The 23,741-nt window shown below is 40.0% G+C and overlaps 1 long non-coding RNA gene across 1 annotated transcript in view; it reads left to right on the top strand.

Annotated features, from left to right (window-relative positions):
* The window catches only part of LOC122799213, a 235,000-nt gene extending 211,611 nt beyond the window's left edge, over positions 1 to 23,389 (top strand). Inside the window, exon 3 of the long non-coding RNA XR_006364442.1 lies at positions 23,287 to 23,389. This is a non-coding gene — a long non-coding RNA (uncharacterized LOC122799213). The remainder of the gene's footprint in view (positions 1 to 23,286) is intronic.
* Positions 23,390 to 23,741: the final 352 nt, after the last annotated feature.

Raw genomic sequence — 23,741 nt, 5'->3', positions numbered from 1 at the left:
CTTAATGACATTTTATTTTTATACATCTTGAAAGAGCTTTGCTACACTCCTGATTATTGTCACTGTATAACATTGTATTGCTACTTAATGCCTTGTAATAATCCTGTAACACTGATGTTTAATGCTAATTTATAATGAAAATTGTATAATATGTTGGAGCTTTTCTCCCCAGGCCTCCACTGAAAAAGGGCTCTTCAGCTCAGTTGGACAAGTCTGGTCAACAAATGTAAAATAATAAATAAATAAATAAATAAATAAATAAATAAATAAATAAATAAATAAATAAGTGCTTCACTTTTACTGCATTGAGCTCCTACACATCTTATTGGCCATACCTAAGTATTGTTTTTGATGCATAACCCTTGGAGTTGACAGTGCAGAACTCCTTTTAGGTGTTATACAAGATGCACGTGTGGTACCTGTTCCTGTGATGCACTCAGTAAATAGATAGCTCTTTGATAACATTGATGGCACAGGTTACATTCTTGAAAGTGTAGATTGTGGCATGCCAGGATTGCTTGTCGTGTTGTTATGTATCCCACTTGGTTGAGACCTATGTTGACATTACATTTATATTCAAGCAACTCATTTTGCACATCTTCACAATATGCACCTACCCCCTATTGTATATACTGTCCTTTATAAATGTCCTCTTGTGTGATCATATCAGGGTTTTTATATTACAATCAGTCATCTCCATTGACATGTGACCTTGTGTGCCAGTCACATAATATACAATAACGTGATGATATGACCATACCCACACAGAAGGTGTAAACAGCAGTACGTAATGCATTATGAATATATGTGACTAATGTTCATGCTACAGCTGTCTTGTCTTTGTGGTGTACTTACACTGACATTATCTGCTGTATATTGCCATGTTTTACTTGTCCTCTTCCCCTGTCTTCATTCCTACTATTCATTTGTGTGACCCTTTTCAATACACACACTTTCCCAGAATAATTATTTATAATGCAGTCTATGTACCCTTGGTGATCACCATCAATACTTCATTTCAGTATGCCTAAGGCAGGTTTGCACAGTACTCTGCACTGACAACACTTTCCTATAATGTGTTAGAACTTTATACACTGCCTTTTGTTAAACCCTGGTAGCCACTGTGGTTGTCCACGCAATCATGCAAAACTAGTTTGCCCATAGGTAAACAAGTCTGCATGTCTGCAAGTGTTCATGCTGCTTTACATGCTGGCCATGAAACTGCATTTGTATTTGTAATAAGCTTGATGTGCTGCTTGCATATACAATTTGCACTGCTGCTCATCACCCAAACACTTAAACTCCGCGTAGGCTCTGCGCTAATCCTACATGGAGTTTATTGAATCCCCAGGACAATCTAGTTACAATACTAAAAGGGAAGAAAATGCAAGAGATGCATATAGCATCAGTATTAGGCTTAACGTGCAGTTAAAAAAAGTATAATATATATATATATATATATATATATATATATATATATATATATATATATGGTTCCCCTTCATAATATCGAATTACTGAATGCTCGAAATTCAGTAACTCGAAATTATAAGGTCTAACTAACAAAAAATCCTGAAACCCATAAGCATGAAAACAAAAAACCCTGAACATACAGAACACATACACCACACAACACGCACACCATACAAGCCACATAACATAAACTACAAGCCCTACACTACATTTATGCAGGGGGGTTGTGCCCCCTGCACCCCCCACTTATATATTCTCACTCCGAGATCGCACTAATACACAAAAAAACCCCCACCACACAGACATTTTTAACTGCTTCGCACACACAAACACATCACACATCCAGGCCTGCTGAATCTAGCTTTGTTTGTATGCTTGTTATTTCCCTGGAATGCTAATTCCACCTAAAACGCGGCTTCTCAGCGCTTCTGTGGATCCCTAGTGATATCTGCATTGCTTACTGTACTTATTTCCTTGCTTCGCTTGAAAGAAAGTTACTGTTTGTCGTATTTGCATTTAAGTTACCTGTAATACATTGCACTTGTTACCTGACACTTGCTCACTAAAGCAATTATAAGTCAGCACTAAAAATTAAAAGCACTACACCCTCACTCCCCATTGGCCCTTGTTTTCAATTATAAAGGAATTCCCAATATTATTCTAGCATGTCCAAAGGTCAGTTGTCAATCTCCTCTCCTGTCCAGCTGGTGAATATGGGAATCTTGAGGCAATGTTACAACTGCCTCATGTACACAGACAACCCTCTCCTCCTCCCAACAAATTCCAACACATGTGAGAGATGCAACCATATAGCCAAACTGGAGGCTAAGCTCTCTCAACTCAGTACTGGCATAACCAGTCAGGAGGAGAAGGAAACCACACTCACCACAATTCCAGTCTCACATAGACCTACCACGACAGCAAACCAAACATATAATCACACAAAAACATACACGGAGGATCTAAATAAAGATCTGCCTAAGCAGCAGAGACCTCCAAAGCAGACACCCAAGCAACCGCTACCCCAAAACAAAACACGTGCAACACATATCTCACAAAGCCAGTGTGCTGAACAGTCACAGCCCGTAAGGCTAAACAACACACCTGATACACTTGTAATAGGTGACTATCGTCAGGCACACTGACGTCCCGCTCACCAGGCTGAACAAGGAAAAGGTCACGGTGAGCAGCCTGTCTGGCGCTAGGATCCGCCACATAACACAAGCACTCAGGTCACTCCAAGGCAAGTACAAATATGACTCAGTCATTGTCCATGCTGGTGTGAATGACCTGAGATGTACCTCCCTGGACTACATGAAAAGAGACATAGAGGAGCTCTCTGAGCATGTAGCCCAGGCCGGTATGACCCTGACCTTGAGTAGCATCTTACCCTCACCAAGAATGATGCCACAATATGAAGACAAGATGATCAATTTCAACAATTGGCTTAAGTATTGGTGTCATTCAAAGGGGATCAATGCCTGTCAGCTTGGGATGATATGCACGACAAGCCACGATGCTTTGCTAGGGACGGCTTGCACCTGTCACCCCTGGGCTTTCGGATATTGGCAAAGGCTCTTGCTACCCCCATAGTGCCTTTTTTAGGCAAGGCTCAAAAGACAAACCCACCTCCATAGGTATCACAAGGGATAAGAAACTAAGAGTAATGCTACTCAACGCCAGAAGTCTAAACCTCAAGATGCACGCACTCGAAACTCTCCTTAGCATGGAGAACATCGATATCTGTGCAGTAACAGAAACCTGGTTCAGGACTCCTGAGAGCACCCCAGCACTACCAGGTTATACCTCATACCATGCTTTTCGGCCCCAAAACTTGGACCGAACCACAAAAGGAGGGGGAGTATCGATATTCATCAAATATACCCACACCTCCAGGTTGGTGGCAAAGCACGAAGCATCAGAGACTATCCATGTGCAATTAACAGTGGGTAAAACTGCCTTCCAGTTTATAGCCTGCTACAGACCACCCTCCCAAACCCAGGAACCCCACTCGGCCTTCCTGAGAACACTGTAAAATATGAAGGTCTCTCCGAACACCATTATATTGGGCAACTTCAACTACCCAAACATAGACTGGGAGCATTTCTCTAGCTCCAACACCCTTGCCCAAAGGTTCCTAGAATTCATAAACTCAAATGCTATGGAACAACTTGTTACCACTCCCACAAGAGGGGAAAACATACTGGACCTGATCATCACCAACATGGGGACTCTATGCTCCAGACCAGAAGTGTATCCCTCACTGGTAAGATCAGACCACAAACTGATCTCACTGGATATTCACATCCGACCCCACCCCCTGCCCAGAAAACCACAGTGAAAAACTTCTCTAAAGCAAATTTCACACTCCTCAAAACCGAAGTGGAATCCTTCAAAGCCCCCGGGCCTGTGGAAAATACGGCCCAGACTGCAGAATCCTTTATAAATGAATTCTATGAACACCTTCAGGAATGCATGGATCATGCAATCCCAAATAAAACCAAGACCCAATCCTCCAAAGGCAGACGACCTGTCTGGTGGACCCCAGCCATAAACAAACTATACAATAGAAGGAGGAAGCTACTACATGATAGAGCAAAATCCCAAAAAAGGAAGGCATCTCTGATCAGTATTAGCAAAAATCTAAGGGCACTCATAAAATCGTCAAAGGCCAGCTTCGAGAAAAAAATTGCACAGGACACTAAGGATAATCACAAGGCTTTCTTTAGTTATGTTAGGAACCTGGGTGGGAATTCCCAGATATGCTCAGAATTAGTCCAAAATGACAAAAAATACACCGAACCCACAGACATTGCCAACATCCTAGCTGACAGGTTCAGCACAAACTCCCACCAAAAGGGCAAATATCTATCCCAGCAGAGTGCTGCCCCCTGACATGTCAGATGCTCAGGTGGGAGCCACCCTCTCCAAAGCAAAAAACACAGCATCAATGGGACCAGACGGTGGCCCAGGCTGTATCCTACATGAACTCCAAGAAGAGCTAAACCCAAACATAAAACTACTGTTCAATCTCAGCCTTACTACAGGATACATACCCAAAGAGTGGTGTACAGCAACAGTGGTCCCTCTCCACAAAGGTGGTGCCTCAACGGACCCTGGAAACTATCACCCCATAAGCCTGACTAGCTTGGTCTGCAAAGCTATGGAAAGGATCATCATGGACCTCATAAATAAAGATATTGGGGACCTACAGACACTGGATCCTACCCAGTTCGGCTTTGTTAAGGGCAGATCCTGCCTCTTAAACCTGGTTGACGTCTTTGAAACAGTCACCAAGGCCATTGATGAAGGGAAGGTGGTCCACACAGCCTATCTGGACCTCGCAAAAGCCTTCGATACAATACCCCACTCAGGCATTATAGATAAGCTCACCAGCTTAAATATAAACCCCTATGTCACTAGATGGGTTGCAAACTGGCTCAAGGACAGAACCCACATGGTTAGAATTGCTGGAGCCATGTCAGACTCCAAACCAGTTACAAGTGGCGTCCCACAAGGCTCAGTCCTGGGACCAATCTTGTTTGGTATATATTTCTCGGAGGTACAGGCCAACACGGAAGGACTGTGGCTGACCAAGTTCGCAGATGACTGCAAACTGGGCACCATAATCGACTCTCCAGCTGACACAAGCATCCTCCAAAAGGGCCTCATAGAAACAGACAACTGGTGCCAGAGCCATGGCCTCAAGCTAAACGCCAAAAAGTGTATAGTCATCCCCTTTGGCAAAAACAAAGTGCCCACAAATTACCACATAGGTGGTAATCCATTAAGTACAGAAGAAGTAATCAGGGACCTGGGGACCCAAGTTGATAGCAATCTCTCATTTGACAACCACGTGGCCAAAGTGGTTAGAAAAACATTTTATATAGCCCACCTAATCATGAAGGGATTCACATCTAGATTAAGGGAGGTCATTGTGCCTCTTTACTCATCCCTCATCAGGCCCATAATCGAGGACAATGCCCCTTTTGGGATGTACCTTACCAAACACCTGCAGCAACTGGAAAGACCCCAAAAGTACCTCACCAAGAGGATCAAAGGGCTCAAACAGATGCCATATGCTGCCCGGTTAAAGAAACTCCAGCTCTACTCAGTGGCATACTGCCTGCTCAGAGGTGACCTGTGCCTGACGTATAAAGCCATGTCCAACCCGGAATTAAGGGACATGCTGCACCTCAAAAAATCCAAATCCCATCGAGCTACACACTCGAGAGACTTGAACCTCAGCACTGAAATAAATAGGAAATGCTGGAGGGACAGATTCATAACCCAGAGGCTCCCTTCACTCTGGAATAAAATCCCAGTCCAGGTTAGGCAGAGTCCCTCATTGACTCTGTTCAAGAGGAATCTTGATGAGTGGATGGGAGATCATAGGTATACCCCGGGTATCACTTCTGTGTCACTGTTAGACAGAGGCACAGTATACTAACCTCGAAAAAGGGCATAGCAAAATTAATTTAAAATGGGTGGCGAAAGCCAAACATACTCTGGCTAGGCTTATAAATGCCCTAGGGCAGATAGCCTAGTATGAACCTATGAACCTATGAACACATACATAGACACATCCAACACTCACACTCATACTCCCACCTCTCTACCCTAACCCACACGCACAACTTACAAAACACACATACACTCACTTACCTTCTGTTAGAAAAATATGTATTAATATGTGTATGCTTAATGCCAAATTAATAATCAAGTGTTTTTAATATGCTTTTCATTCTATTTTTCATGCACTGCGTTATATACAAATTGAGTTTCATATGAGACCGAAAAAAGATGCTTTTCTAAAACTGCAGCATGCTTACTGAAACTTGCAAGTTGCCCTCTGACCTAGTAACTGCTAGCACAGCAATATTCTTGTTTATGCCTTGTGGAAATATACTTGAGAAGCTGGTGTTTATCTGCTAGGTCAGAAGCATATGAATGAACAATACTCTATATTATAAATGTAATGATTCTAGACAAACAGCCTTGTTCAGAGGATGTGAACCTCTGCAGCTGCAGTAGTTTAGAGATAAGGTAGACAAAGGATTATTAGAGAAATTAACTGCTAGCATTGTGCTTGATTTAGCCATAGTATCTTGAATGTAACATAACAAGTATCTAACTGAAAGTAACCAAGGCCATGTTGTTTTCCTCAGGAAGTTTCACATAAAAATTGTTTAAATCAGCAGAAATTCATGGGAAAGATGGTCAGCAGATGATGATGAAAAGGTGGTAATCTGTTATGTCAGTATGGTAGGACAGGATTAATTTGATAACCTATAAAAATGAATGCATTTCCTGTTTCTGGTTAGACAAACTCTGTATTAGCACATTTTTGTCTTCTTGCTGCAAGATTAAAGTGCCTTAACCTGAACCTACAGTGTTTTGATCATTTTTAAAGTATATTTTTTCCTTTAACAGATTGGTCTTTCGGACCGGAAACGTATCTCTCGCTCTGGACCTAGGTCAGAATTGGGCCCGGTGGCATGCCTCTGTACGGAGAAGAGGCCAAATCGGCTCTTCTGTTTTGAAAGACCTCCGACTGAATTGTCGTTCGAAAGAGGCCAGCCACTGTTTCTGATCTGGGACTGGAGGACGAGTCAACGATCTGGTGGATCAACTCACAGAGGGTCAGGTAAGGAGGAATTACCTTATTTCTGTTTTAAGATCAGGGACTAGGTACAGAACTGTTTTTTGTCAGGTAAATTTGCGTATGCAGATTAGAGACAGAAAAAGTGGTTACTGTTCTTTGTCATAGATCAGGGAAACAGAATAGGTAGACAGTTATTCTAGATAAACTGTGAAAAGGTGTAGACTTTTGGTACCATGTCATAGAAAGGGTTACGTAACGATTTACAGCTTAGCTAAGACACCAATGGGAAATCAGTGCACAAAAAGTTCCCGGGACACGCCCCTAATTGAAGACGCGAAGTATATGCAATTACAGTGTGCCGATAATGTTAAATATTACACCAAATGGGTCGATAAGTATAAATTTGAGGGTAATTTAGATAAACTTGCACTTATGAAACTTGTAAAACAGTTAAAAATAGACACGAAAGGTCAATTAAAAAAGCAGAGACAATTAGGAGTCCCTCAGGCGCATATGTGGCTTGAGGAAGCAAATCGTAGGGAGCAGAGAATTAAAAATTCAAAGACAATGTTCTTAGACAAAGAAGACAATAACTTAGTAATAGCAACGGCCCCTCTTTCGCCCCCTCCACTTCCGTTACCGGAATATGAAGCAAGTGGACGAGCCGATCCACCTCTGCTATACCCAGCAGTCCCTGCAAAAGCACAACCGTTTGTTAGGGATCCTATCAAGACCAGGTCTCGAACACGCGACTTGAGGATGGAAATTGAATTAAATGAATTAAATAGAGCATCACAAGCTATGAGTGAAGAAGAGATGTGTCTGCTCATAGAAGTACCGAACCCTCAGGTAGGACAGGCAGGACAAGATCCAACACTTTTGGTTTATAGACCGTGGACACCGGAAGATAACCGGAAAGCCACGGAAGGTATTCCCCACCCAAAAGTGAATTTTAGAAAATTTTTAGAAGACTTACAGGGCATGAGATTAAGTTACCATTTAAATGGAGAGGAAGTAGAAAAAGTAGTTAGACAAATTGTGGGTCCAGATTGGCACATGATCAGTGGCGACTGGAATCCTCATGACGCATAACTTAGACCACTCCCACATACTAATGCAGAATTGGATGGCAGAGTGAAAGGTTTGACAGACCAAATCTCTGAAAAGTGGAAGCCTAGGGCAGATCAGACTTGCATTAATCAATGCATTCAACAGGAAGGTGAAACAGTTGATAGATATTATGCTAGACTGTTAGAGTGTTTTAATAATCACTGCGGAATGCAGATACCAGAAAACCAGACGCATGATTCCTCATATGAGCAACAGTTAAAGAACACATTCTTGAAGGGTAGTATAACTCCCATTAGTAGCTTTATTACGAAGCATATGGTAGATCATCGAACAAGTAGATTACAGCCATTACTTGAATATGCTAGACTTGCAGAAAGACATTTTAATAGTAAAAAGAAAAAGAAAACTCAAGTATTTTCAGCAGAAGATGGGTCAGAAGTATTTGTAGTACAAACTGGGAAAAAGGGTAAGAAGAATACCCAGGGAAATAAACAATCTGACAAACGATCAGAAGATTTCGAGGAAAGAAAGAAAAAGGGTGAGTGTTTTAAGTGTGGGAAAAAAGGACATTTAGCGAGGGATTGCAGGCTAAACAAGAAGGCGACTACAGAAAATAAGGAGGATGAGAAATGACTATATGATAGTCAGGAATCATTAGAAGAGGGTGAGCAGGGAAAGGTAAGTGTAAATGTGATAGCAGGAGAAGAGGATGTGACACAAGGGGTAGAGGATGTATATGAATATGCAGACATAGAAGAAAATGAAATTTTAGACCTAGCTCTTTTGAGCTTAGAGCTTTACTTAGCAGACACGAAACCGGAAGTGACGCTTCTGGTGGAGGGGAGGGAAGTTAAATTTTTGTGTGACTCAGGGGCTTCACGATCCCTGATACACCCTTCCAAACTACCGGAAGATACAGAATCACCAGATTATATACTAGTGAAAGCAGCTAATGGACAGCTGTATTGGGAGCCACTCTCCCGTGACATAACAATAATAGACCCCGTTTCAGGGATGACTCAGAAAAGTAAAATTGTAGTTTCTGCAAAATGCCCAGTGAATCTTTTGGGTAGAGATTTGATGCAGATATTTGGCATAGCCATAGTTCCAACCATGCAGGGTATGGAAGCACAGTGACAAATGGACACTTTTGTAGTGCGACCGGAGGGTGAAATGCATTATTGGTACAGCCAGGACTTAGTTACGACTGGTCCGGGGGCAGTAACCGAAGAACTGATGAACGTAGCCATCAGCAAGTTCCCCTCCCTCGACACTGACACACAGCATTTGTTGCATTGTACTCTATATTACTGTAATAGACCAGGACCTGATAAAGATTATGAACAAGAATTGTTTCAGAACCATGCAAACAAGCTAGTATTATGAAACTTGTACTGGGATGCAGAAGGAAACAGTGTAGCAAGCTTTTCATTGCCCCAGGAATTTTTAGCACTTTACAAATCTAATCGACTGCAACATGTTAGTTTGACTAAGAACAAAACATTAAAATGGGCAGACTTAGGTGAAAAAGTCACAAGGTGGGAAAAGCAGACTGAATTAGAGCTCTCTGAACAGGGAGTACAGAAACAAAAATTGAATTGGATTACACAGACACACCCAGCTGTACACTCACAGGCTAGTGAGAATAGCTGAGTATTACTCTTATTGGAAGAAGAGGAAAAAGCCTTGCGGGACATACCAGATATTCTCTGGTCAGCAGGGAAATCAGATGTAGGACTAATACGGACAGCAGGACCAGTTACCATAATGCCAAAGTCAGCTTTTAGGCCCCAGAAAAGACAGTATCCCTTGAGAAAGGATGCAGAGGTAGGAATCAAACCTATCATAGCAGCCTTACTTAAGGAAGGAGTCTTAATAGAATCTCCTGATTCACCATGTAATACACCTTTATTTCCTGTAAAGAAAGCAAACGGGGAATGGCGTATGGTCCAAGACTTACAAGCTGTAAATAATGCCGTTATACCCAGGGCACCAACGGTACCAGATCCAGACACCTTACTGAATGATTTAAAGCCAGAACAGAAATATTTTTCAGTGGTAGACATTAGTAATGCATTTTTCTCAATACTGATACACCCTGACAGCCAATATTGGTTTGCATTTACATTTCAGGGAAAGTGGTACACATATACCAGATTACCACAGGGATATTGTGAAAGTCCAACAATATTTGCACAGGAAATGGCAAGTAACCTGGTGGGATTTATCCCACCGAAAGGTATTCAGATTCTACTTTATGTAGACGACATTCTGCTGGCAGCCCCCACCCAGCAAGAATGCAAAGAAGACACGGTAGCTTTATTACAATTATTAGCTACTCAAGGTCACAAAGTAAACAAAGACAAGTTACAGCTTTGGAGAAAACAAGTTAAATACTTGGGATATGTAATATCCAAAGAAGGTAGAATATTAGATGAAGACAGAAAAACAGCGATTTTACAAGCACCTAGACCAACTACCAAGAAGGAAATGATGTCCTTCCTGGGAACTACTAATTTTTGTCGGAGTTGGATACCGAACTATGCTTTGGAATCTGCTCCACTGGCTGACTTAATATTTAAAAAGCCGATGGCAGCACAAGATTTATTACAATGGACACCTGAAGCAGAAGCAGCTTTCTGTAAGCTGAAACAATTGATAGCATCATCCTTAGTTTTAGGATTACCAAACTATAACAAACAGTTTATTCAAACTGTAGATTGTAAGCAAGGTTATATGACATCAGTATTGACACAGCAACATGGGGACAAACAACGCCCCATAACTTACTATTCATCACAGTTAGACCCAGTGGCATGATCCCTGCCCCACTGTGTACAAGCAGTAGTTGCAGCTGCAATGGCAGTGCAGGCTTTAGCCTCAGTAGTGTTATTCCACCCTCTCACATTGAGAGTGCCTCATGCAGTCGCAATCATTTTACTGCAAGAAAAAGTAGCATATCTTTCTCCAGCTAGGCATCTTTCCTGTATGACCATACTGTTGAGCCAACCTCATATGACAATTGAATGATGTACGACTTTGAATCCGTCAACTTTGCTTCCAACCCCTGCAGATGGCAAACCACACTGCTGCCTGCAGGAGATTGAACAAAAGACATTACCAAGACAAGACCTAACGGATGTTCCCTTGGATGATGCCGAGGTGACATGCTATGTGGACGGCTCGTGCAGGAGGGGTCCTACAGGACAGAACCTAGTGGGGTATGCAGTCGTTTTTGATACTGAAACTGTAGAAGCGAAATCTTTACCACACAACTTATCTGCACAAGCAGCAGAATTGATTGCCTTAACAAGGGCATGTATCTTAGCAAAAGGTAAGAAAGTGAACATTTATACTGACAGTCAGTATGCTTTTTCTACTGTACATGTTTTTGCGCAACAGTGGAAAAATAGAGGAATGATAACATCTACTGGTAAACCGATTAATCATGCACAACTTATTTTAGATTTGTTAGATTCAATTCAGTTACCTAAAAAAGTAGCTATTTGCAAATGCATAGCTCATACAAAACAACAGGATAGAATTTCAAAAGGTATTGCAATATTGATCACACTGTTCTTTTTGCTGTGGCCGTTCTTTTTTCCTGCCACAAAGGTTGAACTGATTAGACGTAATGAACCAAACATAGACTGGCATCCGAACTTTAACACTTATCAGGCAATTACACGTGTGTACGCAGAGACTTTTAATGTTTCGAACTGCTAGGTCTGTACGGCCATACCAACAGCATACGGGGTTTATTAATGACTGCTATCCCCCTAGGGGTCAATGAGACCTGGGAAAATCTGTTTTTTGACACAGTCGCTATTAAAGCACAAGATAAGGTAGCACTGTATTTGCCTGTGACACAAAAAGGAATTGTATGTTTTTATAAAAATGACTCCATCCAAGTTGGATGGAGTAAATGCAATGTTACAGTACAGTATAAGTGTTATAGAAAACCAAATGATTTGAGTGGATCTTGTAGTACAGATTATGATTCATTTTTGAAATCTATGCATAAAACTCTTGATCAGGTACAGCACAATCCTGTACTTTTCAAACAGTTATCAGTGATAGATAGGAAAATGTTTCATGCAGGGCAGTCATTTCGTAACAAAGTAATGACTAAGGTAGAGGATTGTTATTTTATATGTGGCAAAAAGGCATATAAATGGTTACCTGAGAATTGGTCTGGCAGTTGTTTTTTGGGATACCTGGTTCCGGCCATCCGACACACTGCAGTTTTGCCTCAGGGGAGTATTCGAAATACTCGAGACGTAACCAAAAAGACTGTTAAGAAACCTAAGAATCCAGTGGGATGAATCGAAGCAGGGTGGAAAGACCATAGTAATGTGGGAACCAAACGTGTGCACATGGACTTGAGCAATGCTGTTATATACTGGGCAGGTATATCACCCATGTATGGCGGAATCAAATCAATATGGGAGCTGCGAAAACTGTCCAAACTTCTCGAAATAATGAGTAATGCAACTTTTTCTGCCCTTGAACTGATAACTGATGAACTGAATGCCATGAGAACTGTAGTGCTTCAAAACCAAATGGCTCTTGACTTCACCCTAGCGGCGAGAGGTGGAACTTGCGCTTTAATCAATGAAGAGTGCTGTGCGTTCATTCCTGACCATCAGCATGAGATTAACGACCATCTCGAGGTGATTCAGCAAGTGTTGGCCATGACCAAACCAGGCCCAAACCCTCTGACAGAGTTTTTTCAGAATGCCTTCGGGGGTGGGGCTCCATCTTTATGAACATATTGATTGCGATTGGGGTAGGATTACTCCTAATAGGAGTTTGTATTTGTTGCGGAATCCCCTGCATGAAGAAATTAATTAAAGAATTCATAGATATATCCGTATCTGAGACTATGTATCAAAGTACTGAATTTGAAGAGCTGCTAGAATGCGAGACACTTTCATAAAAGTTTAAACTGAATGACTTTCTTAACTGCAAATCCTGAATGGAAGATTAGGAAAAGAAGCAAGCTGTTTATCCTTTTTTGAAAATAGAATAAAAAGTATTAACAGGAGGGAGATGTTAGAAAAATATGTATTAATATGTGTATGCTTAATGCCAAATTAATAATCAAGTGTTTTTAATATGCTTTTCATTCTATTTTTCATGCAATGTGTTATATAAAAATTGAGTTTCATATGAGACTGAAAAAAGATGCTTTTCTAAAACTGCAGCATGCTTACTGAAACTTGCAAGTTGCCCTCTGACCTAGTAACTGCTAGCACAGCAATATTCTTGTTTATGCCTTGTGGAAATGTACTTGAGAAGCAGGTGTTTTCTGCTAGGTCAGAAGCATATGAATGAACAATACTCTATATTATAAATGTAATGATTCTAGACAAACATCCTTGTTCAGAGGATGGGAACCTCTGCAGCTGCAGTAGTTTAGAGATAAGGTAGACAAAGGATTATTAGAGAAATGAACTGCTAGCATTGTGCTTGATTTAGCCGTAGTATCTTGAATGTAACATAACAAGTATCTAACTGAAAGTAACCAAGGCCATGTTGTTTTCCTCAGGAAGTTTCACATAAAAATTGTTTAAATCAGCAGAAATTCATGGGAAAGATGGTCAGCAGATGATGATGAAAAGGTGGTAATCTGTTACGTCAGTATGGTAGGACAGGATTAATTTGATAACCTATAAAAATGAATGTATTTCCTGTTTCTGGTTAGACAAACTCTGTATTAGCACGTTTTTGTCTCCTTGCTGCAAGATTAAAGTGACTTAACCTGAACCTACCGTGTTTTGATCATTTTTAAAGTATATTTTTCCTTTAACACCTTCACTTCTGTAAAACATCCCAACTCACACACTTCCCATCCCGTAGCTGACATGCATAAGTGCGAATTTGAGATATTTGAATTCGCTCTTATGCAGATTCGCGCTTCTGCATTTTCGATTTTATAGTCTCGAGTTACTGAATTTCGAGCATTCAGTAATTCAGGATTGTGAAGAGGAACTATATATACATATATAAATACACATACATACAAACATATACATATTTGTTGAAGCACATCTGCATGACCTTATCCAACTACAGATTTAATCATTCACTAGTGCATGTACCGGACTTTGCATATTTAACTAACAGAACTACTGTGTTTACATGCTGCTTCAAAGTGAAGTGTCATTTGGATGCTGTCCAGTAAATAAGTCTTACAGACTTTATTTATTGAATGTTTAAGTACCTAATCCTAGGAATTTTCTAGTTAAAACAACAAAACAAGCAACAATTGCATTGTCACGTTTACAAAAATTAAAACAACTTAAAAGGCCAAAACAAATAATTAATTAATAAATAAATAAATAATTAAAAACACCTTGAAAAGCAAAATCACAGTTATTACCCCTCACAGGACAAAAATAGAGCCTGCCATGAAGATGACATTAAGGAGACCTCAGAAATGAGGCCATGGATTTCTATGTCCTTATTAGGATAGACAACTAATTCCAAAGGACTGCAACAAGGTAGGCTAAGGATCACCTAGCAGACATTTCAAGGAGGGCACTTAGAAGAGTTTGCAGCTCTTTACCTGATGACCTGAGATACCTTGCTGGGATATGGGGCACCAGGAGTTCTTTTAAATAGATTTGTCACCTATGGTCCCAGAATAAAAGTATGTTGTCTCCCTGAAAATGCAATGTGTATATTTTAACTAAGAGAGACTAAGAATATTCAAAACATATGCTACTTAATCTGTATTGTAAGTAGTATGTTAACTGTACTCACAGAGTAACAATAATCATAAGAGTGCTGTACTGAAACTAGTAATAATCAGTAGCACATGGTACTGAGATTACAATGTTTATTAGAGGAAACTATACTAATCAGAAGTACATGGTACTGAAATTGTAATATTTATTAAAGGAGTACGGTGCATATCTTAGTCATCCCATAATAATAATCAGAACCATTTGGAACTGACTCTGTATTAATTACTAGTTATATACAAAAGGTACAGTGGTCAAAGCTACTGGGTAACTGTAAGGGAGAAGGGGCAGGAAGAAAAGAAACTACAACAATGCAGACCAGGATATGCCATCTCAAACCCCAAAAAGCAATGAGGCTCATTTAGAGAGGCCTGAATGTCTTTTTGTCTCTAGAGGGGTGTGAAACTGTCAAGTGTTACCGTACCCCAGTAGCCTTATAGTAACGTGCATCCCCTTCTTCAAAGTCTCTTACTGACTGGAGGGGTACAGATACTGAATTTCTTCCTGTAGAATGTGTCATGTCAGCTTTGGAATGGTTCATATTATTATGTGAAGAAAATAAAACTCCTGTCAAAAGTTCTACTTTTTAATCTGAAATAGCCGCAAAATAATGGAATTGTAAAAAGATATTGACTGAGGAATCAGGTAAGGGTCTGAGCACCACCTTTAAAAAATCTTGTGTTGTAACAATGTATGTGGAAGAAGGACATAGATATTCTGGGGCTTATTATGGAAACTGTGGACTGCGTGACACTAATGCACTTTTGAAGTAATGAAGAGAGAGAGAGAGAAGACAGAAGTTGTATTTATCAGGAAAAAGGATGAAATATTTTAACATACAAGGAGCTTGCTCAGATGAGCAGCCTTCAGTTTTACTAAGGTAGGACTCTCTCATTAAAATGTCCCTTCTTAACTGCAGTAACAACCTCTTTAATTGTATACTGAATTTCAGAACATGGAACATAAGACATGACTATGATACCAATCTTCAACAAAGGTAATTCTGTTCTTTTCTCTTGTAGCACCTTTACCAGATTAAACTGCCATCACTTGTTCTGCATCACTTAGTCTAGTTCATTCTGCACACAACTAGAATTTGATCTTAATCCACCGTAATGTATTTTTACTTTTACCTCTTTAACTGTCTGCTGATCTGTGGTTGTTTCAAATAAAATGCTGTGGGAGAATATCTTATGCCTATCTAATGCAGCGTAACTACTGCAAGCCCCTTTTGCTGCTATCATTCCCCATCTATTTCAAGCTTTCCAGTAGCAATCACTTACTCCTGCAAACATTCTATGATCATCCTTTATGCCATCCCTTCAGAAAGCAGTTTCTGTGTCCCTGCCACCTTTTCAATTAAACACTACTGGGGCGATTAAAGAAGGCTACCACAAGGTGTACACAAAGCTGTAACAATTTCCAATTTAGAGACAGCCCTACCACAGTGCTTTAGCACAAAGATGTGCAGTACCATGATGGGGTGTGTCAGCAGCCATGCTAAATGCTAACGAGGCATTCTGGGGAATGCTAATTAGCTATGTGGTTGCCCCTGGAAATGCCTGTGGTAAGTCATTTACACACTCTAGTGATTCACTAAAGCTTGTCTTAATGAACATGGACAAAAGCTCATGTTCACACATCATGGTAGAGATAAGTGCTGAGGGAGTTTAGTGGAGAAGTTTTGGAATGTGTGCGCATATGTGTATGTGTGAGGCTGCATATGTAAGAGTATGTGTGATTGTGTCTGTGCCTGAGACTTTGCAGTAGGGGTAGTTAATGAGGTGGTAGGTTAGGTAGGTTTGTGTGTGTGTGTGTGTGTGTGTGTGTGTGTGTGTGTGTGTGTGTGTGTGTGTGTGTGTGTGTGTGTGTGTGTGAGTATATGTACACATGAGTGTGTGAATGTGTATGTGTGTGTGGGGATGGGTGGGGTTGTCATACCTGCACACTCCCTGAGTCTAATGAGCATACCCTGCAACATTGTTGGGTGGTATTCTGCATCTCATGCCTTAAAGGATGACGGAGATAACTAGGGTGAGTGTACGAAGGATGAGGTCATATTGACAAAACTATATGATTTATCAAACTGATTTAGAAGGAGATCAGCCTCATAAGAAACATAAGAAAGACCTTTTGGGTCAGGGCAGGGGAGACACTAGACACTAGGGATACTCTGCATATTGTGTCATAAAGGTAGTAAAAAGGTTTCAAACCCTGTATCACCTCACCTGCAACAGAGGTTATTTGTTCTCAGCAACACAATTAGACACCAGGAATACATCCAAATATTGCCTAAGTGTTTGTTTAAAAAACAATTATGTATGGTAAAGGGGGTGGGGTTTAAACCCAGCATCCTTGACACAGAAAGCAGCTACAGCATTAACCCTCTACACAGCACTGATTAATCTGTTAATGTAGTCAGGGTTATTTTACACAACAAAAAGTATGACATTCAAATGCCAAACAAAGTTTAATTAACAGACAAAGTTTAATGACAGGCAAAGCTCTCAGGATACTTCCCTTCCTCATTGCTCAAGAACATCCATACTTTTCCGTTATCGGGGCAACACTTGTAAAGAGTGCTGCACTGACAACGTCATTGTGTGATGGTGTATACAGAGTGACTTCAGGCCTCTCAGTGATTTAACAGAAGATCAAACTAAATTTTAAGGTGAAAATAAAGGAAACCGTTAAAAGTATGTATTACAACATACTGTTAAAGAAAATGTGTACACATCATCACTGCTGTTAAGCAAATGTGATGGCATTGTCAGTGAAAAAGCCCCAGCCCAAATTTAGGCAAAAATACAGGTTGTAATGTAATTGCGTAAAATGCTTTCTATGCATGATGGAAATGGAACATCCGCTCACATCAGGCTTTCTTCTGCTAAAAAAATAAATAAATAAAAAATCTGAGGAACATTAAGAACTGCGATCTCATGAGCTTCAGACACACTGTCCCATCTGCATGCTACTATTTTCAATTTTCATGTCTCTCACGGAAGTGTGTCCCGGACAACTCTTTGCCTATCAGTCAAGACATGCTACAAATTAAAACAATCCAAGTGCAGGCTCCAGTGAGACTCCTGTGACACTCATTCAGCAACACTTGAGGGCATCGTTGCGGGCCAGTTTGCACTGGGGTGTACTGTCTGCTACACCTTCAGAAGTGAAAACAACTCCACCTAAGCAACCGCTAGTGCTCTGTTTTTGACAGTGTGTGCATTTACGCTTTAAAAACAGAAAGTACAGCGTATAAAGTGCAATTCTTTCAGGGAGGGGGATTACTAACACTCACAAAGGGAGAGCAAGCCTTTTGTAGGTATTCCAATACAAAACATTCACTGTGAAATCATTGCAAGTGCGTTTTAACATTCTAACAACTCTTTACAGGTGTTGCCCCGATAACGGAAAAGTACCAAAACATGAAATATACTTAATAATTATATAGTCAACACATGACACAAGAGACCAATAAAACAGCACAAAAATTCATTGCTCTTTCATTATTAAAGCAGCAGGACTCTATTTACTCAAACTAGTCTATGCATTCAAATGCATAGTATTTCAATAACACATAATGGTGAAGTGGTGCAGTGGTTGCCTCACAGCAAGAGGTTCTCTGGTTTGATTCTTAGCTGAGGTGCCTTTTGTGTGGAGTATGCATGTCCTTCCTGTGTTCACGTGGGTTTTCTCCCAGTGCTCTGGTTTCTTCCCATGTTACAAAGACTTGCATCTGGAGGGTTTCTCCCCAGGCCTCTGCTGAAAATTGGCTTGTTCCTGGTAAACAAATGATAATAATGTAATAATAAGTAAACTATGTGTTATTGAAACATTTTTTTTAATTTTGTTTAATGAAATCTCAGATTTATATTTGTTTACCAGGGTAGTGCCCTTATCTCAATGGATCATCTGCAGACACAGCTTGAGTGAATATAATCACATAAGAAATGAAAAAAACATATTTACAAATACAAGGATATGCATGAGTCTGGTCAAATGGGCTGCACTGTAGCAGGATGACGGAGATAACTAGGATGAGTGTACGAAGGATGAGGTCATATTGACAAAACTATATGATTTATCAAACTGATTTAGAAGGAGATCAGCCTCCTAAAACGAATATAGTAACAGTATGCGTGTGTGTGTGTGTGTGTGTGTGTCTGTGTGTGTCTGTACATGCTTGTATACATGAGAAGTAATATAGGCTTAAGACATCGGTGTAAAAGGACATTTTAGAAGCATTGTCTATAGCAAGGATACAATATTTTACTGGTACTGGGTGAGGCCATGAAATTCATAATCTGCAGTATGTGTCTTCCTGAGACTTAGATTAGATTAAATAAATATGATACACAATACTCGGTGGGAGCATGAAGCTGCTGAGTATCAGGAACTCAAAAGCAAGACTTAGAGACTATGGATCTTACAGATGCACTGTCTTGAGAGGACAATGATTGCAAGTCTACACTGTGGGAGCAAGTCGGAAAAAAAAGATATAGGTTTCATATGGATAGAACATCAATTATATAATAAAAAATATGAACACAAGGCTTATTAGTTACAGAATATAACACTGCTCTCCAGGTTGTAGCAAGATGGTAGACTTCATCTTCTCAGTTATACTGTCTCAGACATATGGCAATAAATTTAATGTATTACTTTTGTCTATCAAGCACACTTATGACATGTACCACTCCATATCGGTCCTTTACCTGGGATTGCTTCCAGTTCAGGAGTGACATAATGTGGTCCCTGAAGGTTTGGGGCACAACATTTTACAGATTTGTGAATTCTGCCATAAGTGAAGCATAGGTCAGTGTATACAATTCTGTGGAAACACGAGGCATTTTTCCTTCTGTTCTATAAGTTCCTCATAATTAGGTCCAGAATAAATGGATGGGCATCTCTCTGTTTATATCTTGATCTATGACACTGCCTTGCTTTTGCACTACAGTAATTGCTAAACATAATTATTCTCAGCATTATAGCCACCCTACCTCATTTAGAGGTCAGTTATAACTCCTTGATGATGGGCCAGCTATGTTCCTATGCATTTTTAAAAGAGATAAACAATATCATTAGTCTAATGGCTTGCTTTATTATGTGTGAGTTTGGGTTCCATGTTACTTTTTGACTGTCACTTGTCTGAATCCTGATTTGTCAAAACCAGTACACCACAATGGTAGGCACTCAAAGCTTCATTTAACTAAATACAACCTGCTCCAAAGTGATATGAGCTTTGAGTTGGAATGCTTCGTTAAAAGGGGGAAGGAGGTAAGCCAGTCGGTATCTTTCTTTGTGTGATGTGTTATACATGGGGATTGACCATTCATGCCTGTGATTTTGGGGAATTGGCTTATGGCATTCAGTATATATAACAGTGATCCTATGTAATTATTACTGTTGTGTAAGTGTCAGCAGTTAATTTTATGCATGCATGTCTGTCTGTAGTGCATTTCGCTCATGTCATTTCTAGAAGGGATCCATAGGCCTGGTTTGCTTATAAATTATCAGAGGCAGAAAAAGGAAAGAAGTCATGAAGAAAGGATGGAAGATAAATAATAAAATTATCAGTCCATAACAATTTGTAAACTGAAGTTCTCCGTGTGCACTGCATAGGAATGCAGTGTAAACATGTGGTCAAATGAGTATGTACCACACTGGAATCTAGTGCAAGCCCCTAATCAAATGAATGTTTCACAGTGGAATGCAGAATAAGCATGTGATGAAATGAATGTACACTACAATAGAAGGCAGTATAATAGTAGGATAATCTGTTTGTGCACTGCATGGAAACGCAGTAGAGAAGTGATCAGAAGTGTAAAATTGAGAGTGCAGTGTAAGCATGTACATGAATTGGAGTTCACTGCCTGGAATTGCAGCACAGCTGATGAATTATGTGACTGTGTGTGCACAGCATAGGAATGCAGTCGGTGTAATAGTATGATAAACTGGGTGTGAACTGCATGGAAATCTAGTAATGAGTGAGTACCACACTAGAATTTAGTGCAAGCATGTAATCAAATGAGTGTGTACCACAATGGAATGCAGTGTAGGCATGTAATCAAATTAATTTACACCACATTAGAATACAGTATAACACTGTGATAATGTGTTTGTACACTGTGTGAAAATCCATTAGAGATACATGATCACATGAGTGTGCACTGGCTGAGAGTACAATATAAGCATGTGCAGAAATGGGAGTGTAATATAAGCATGTACACAAGTTGGAGTGCCCTACCTGGGATTACAGCATGTGTGTGTGTGTGTGTGTGTGTGTGTGTGTGTGTGTGTGTGTGTGTGTGTGTGTGTGTGTGTGTGTGCACTACATAGGAATGCAGTTTATGTAACAGTGTGATGAGCAGGATGTGCACTGCATGGAACTGTTAATACTCATGCACTGCATGGGAATGCAGTGTAAGCATGTGATGAAATGATTGTGCACTACAAGGGAATGCTGTGTGAGTGTGTGATAAAATTAGTGCACACTATGTGGGAATGCTCCCAATATCACCAATTAAGGCTGTGAAAGAAGTAGATGACAAAGTGCATCTTTGCTATTGATACCAGCATATACTGTCAAATGATCAATAAGCATGTACTGCAGATGCCACAGTCTATAATGTGATGGTGTGTTAATGTGGCAGCACAGACTATGGAATCTGGAACCAGAAGCCCATTCAGCAGTGTGTGAAGTAACTGCCCACAGATCTTGCAAAACTTAAGTCCTAGCCAAGGGTAGGAGGACTAGACTTTATAGTAACTTCAGAGCAGAGCACTGAATGGGAATGGTTGGGTTAACAATTAGCATGTATGAAATTAATCTTTTCTCTTTAATAAATGATTGAACCACTGACTGTCAGGTTAGAGAGTTAAAGCAGTGCATATGGCCAAAGGGTTGCTAGAACACTTAAGGAAATGTGTCTGTAGAAAGAAGTTGCAGATATTATTTGTACCACTGAACTGGGAAACCTCAAAAAGATACCTGTTTTAATGTCTGGTGATCGCACCCCATACAGTAAAAAGTGAACAGAGAGAGTCCAGATAAAGTGATGCAGCTGAATGCAATTAACACTGTTATTTGGAAAAAATATTTATTGCACTTGATAACTAATTGAGAAATCACTAATATTGGTTGTGCAAAGCATTTTGCCAGTTTGGCATTCTAAAATGTCAAATTTCACTAATATATACACATTTTACAAGCATTAGCATTCCTCACTCTGACCTGACACTAAAGCACATCATCACATGACCCCCTTCTTTCACTGATCCACTGTATCTCCCAAACCAAAACTCATCTCCCCATCCTTCACCACTTCTGACCTTGCAAATTGCTAGCTAGCCTCTGTGTGACTTGCACAGCTGTTCACTGAAGTAATTTTGGTGACAATGGAGTTGGCACAGTAATGTATAATGATGCTTGGGGTGGGGGGTACACCGAGCCTTCCATCACTCATACCATCACTGACTAGCTGACTTACATTTCCATTTTGTTTTACCAGACTAGCTTGGCTGACAAACCCAGGTAACCAAACAGTCAACCAAACATTAAAGTCACAGCAAAAGTTAAATGAACTAAAATGGTTGATTCTTAAGAAAGCAAAAACCTATAGCTGATTCTTTCAATTGAAAAGCATTACTGTTAAAAAAACATTTTGTAGGAAGGAAGCATACCTCTCAACGTCTTAGTACAAGAATACTGGACAAAGCCAAAAATAATAGGTGGGGGAGTTGGATGAGAGGGACAAAAGCCCAAAAATATGGATAGATTTTAAATATTGCTGTTATAAATATAGAAAGTTGCTAGAATAACAAGTTTTGCATTAGAATGCATTTTTTTAAGAATATAAAGTCTGAAACTCAAACATCTGTTATTATTTAGTGAACTTAATTCTCAGTGATTTGCCAGAAAACTACAACTTTTATGAGGAACAGACCAGAAATATGATGCAAAATCTGGACAGATGAGAGATATGGAAGGAAGAAAGCTCTTTTGGTCTCATTTCATAATCTTAGGACTTGCTGCCTAGACAGTTGCATCACCGAGTAGCTTGGACAATCTGGAGAAGTGATTACTTTTCAAATTGTTCCGCTCAAGCCTTACAGCTGATATTCTTTCTCCCATCCTCTGTTTTTAGGTATCTCTTAGGTGACCCAGGGATTTAAGCATTTTTGGAGTCACAGTGTACACTGTAAAGTAGCTTTATGTTTTTCAGCAGGCCAGCTGGTCCTTGGGTTCATAACAAGGCATTCATAACATACTTTAAATTTAACTGCCATTATAAATTGAATGATGAGGAACAATCATTTTAAAGCTAAATTGGACTATAAGACAAAGAGTTACATGTTGCATTTTAACTATCAGATATTATCTTTCAGAGTATCTGGACTGTCAGGAAATTCTTGAGAACTATCCTACAGCTACTAATGGAGAGTATACCATCTTTGCTGCTCCAACAAAGCCTGGAAAGAAGGTTTACTGTGACATGAGCAATAAGGGCTGGACTTTGATACTTCAGCGCAAAATGGACAATGATGTTAGCTTCCAGCAGTATTTTCAAATGTATGTAAATGGATTTGGTGAAACAAGGAACTCATATTGGCTTGGGAATGAGTTTGTGCATCATCTCACTAAACAGTGCAATTACTTACTGTGCATTGTGTTTCACACAGCTGAAGGTAAATTCCCTTTTGCTGAATATGATTACTTTAAGTTGGAGAATTCTACTTTAAACTGTGCAATTAGACTGGGATCTTATAAACAGAGTACAGCAGAAGATGGCTTCAGTTTTCCTATGTTAGAGAATCCAGGCGATAATGTTCACTTTAGCACT

This window comes from Protopterus annectens, chromosome 4.part0, assembly GCF_019279795.1.
Source record: "Protopterus annectens isolate FY-2018-M chromosome 4.part0, PAN1.0, whole genome shotgun sequence".
In the NCBI taxonomy this organism is placed as follows: domain Eukaryota; kingdom Metazoa; phylum Chordata; order Ceratodontiformes; family Protopteridae; genus Protopterus; species Protopterus annectens.
This window is presented reverse-complemented; position numbering and strand designations above follow the sequence as displayed.